Source organism: Hylobates moloch, unplaced genomic scaffold (genome assembly GCF_009828535.3).
Source record: "Hylobates moloch isolate HMO894 unplaced genomic scaffold, HMol_V3 SCAFFOLD_4529, whole genome shotgun sequence".
NCBI classification, from domain to species: Eukaryota; Metazoa; Chordata; class Mammalia; order Primates; family Hylobatidae; genus Hylobates; species Hylobates moloch.
This window is the reverse complement of record NW_026656804.1, coordinates 1-1,497: the sequence shown is the minus strand read 5'-3', so window position 1 is coordinate 1,497 and position 1,497 is coordinate 1. Positions and strand designations below refer to the sequence as shown.

The following is a 1,497-nucleotide window of genomic DNA, read 5'->3' as shown; positions in this document are numbered from 1 at the left end:
AAATTTGGTAGAAGACTGAAACTGTTGAGTATAAGGATCTGGTATTCTATTATCATTAGTTAATTTAAGAGTTTGTTAAAGACATACATTTCGTAAGAGAGCATTTCAGTTAGATGTTATTGAGCAGTATGTACCATCCCTAGGTATTTGTAACCAAATTCATGGCAATAAAGAGCTATCTAACAAGAAAAATTAGCGAGTACCGGCACCATCAATAAGAGCTTGTCTTTACACTTCATTGCCGCTTACCATGCGTTACAATGTCTAGGATGGACTCTGATAGCATTTCGAAAACAAGCTAATGCTTTGTCCGATTCTACAGTGAAGACAAACTCCCGCCCTAATACAGTAGAGGCCTAAGCATGATGTGGATCCACTTCGATAGCTCTCTGGAAGAATTTAATTGCCATATCATGTGCCTGTTGCAAGCGGAAACAGTTCCCTGTGGCACGCCAGGCCTCTGGCTGGCGAATTTTTATCCATGTCTGTCAAGTCTTTTGACAGAACTGAAAGAGCAACATCTTTTTGAGGATGCCAAAGTGTTGCGGAGCAGATCTCCATGCCTTCGGCCCTATAATTCTCCATCCTTCTTACCTCTGAGAAGATTCTTTCAGCTTGCGTGGACTCTGAAAGCTCAAGATAGGCCCTTCCAATTTGGCACAGTACCCAACCAGCATTGTAGTGGTGAGAAGGTAGATGGCACGAAATATTGATAGCTTGTTGGCAGTGGTAAGAACACAAAGCTAAATAACCTTTCCCCCTTTCACGAAGAAGGCTCATCAAGCCTTCTGCTGCTGCTTTTTGTAGATTAAAAGCCTGAATCTGAGGTGTGATTGTGGATATTTTCCCTTCTGAGATGACGGAAGAGTCCAATTTTGTCATTTCCAGGCTGCCATTGACGTGAGGTTGAGTCAGTCCTCCTTCGTTAGTTTTACTTTTTGTTTTTCTGTTTGGGATTTTAGGTGGACACTTCATTTTTAATTTTTTTCTTATTCTCCTTGGTTGTGGAGCTGTCACTGGTCAAGAGTCATGGATTTCTTCGAGGCAGTGCATTTAGGGGAGATGCCACAGTGGGGCTCGATACCTGAGGTGATGCCCTTGTTTGTGTTTTTGCAAGAATTGGAGTTACCTCTCGGCTATGTCCACTCTGCGAGAAGACAGGCTGTGCTCCAGTTCGGCCGATTCTGGCAACAGGCTTTTTCGAAGGGGCTCCGGTGGATGGCACGTCAGTGACAGAAGGTGTCTGATACTAGTGTAGTTTTGTAAATAGGATCCATCTCCCGGACCTGGGGTTTCTAATGGCAAAATCCCAACACTTGGAGTTCATTGGACTAACAGCTGCTGGTCGTCCTGATAAACTCCGACCAGTTTTTGGTTTATTTTGAACCTGCGTAGATAATATGGAAGTTCCTGTTCCCAGTGGGACAGTATCAGGTGAAATGACAGCTGGATCAATAGAAGACACTGGGGAATCTGTATTCGAGGAGTACTTTGAAT

At 43.6% G+C, this 1,497-nt stretch overlaps 1 pseudogene; it reads right to left on the bottom strand.

Annotated features, from left to right (window-relative positions):
* Window positions 1–245: 245 nt before the first annotated feature.
* On the bottom strand, window positions 246–1,444 carry LOC116465337 (cell division cycle protein 27 homolog; annotated as a pseudogene).
* Between the last annotated feature and the right edge of the window lie 53 nt (window positions 1,445–1,497).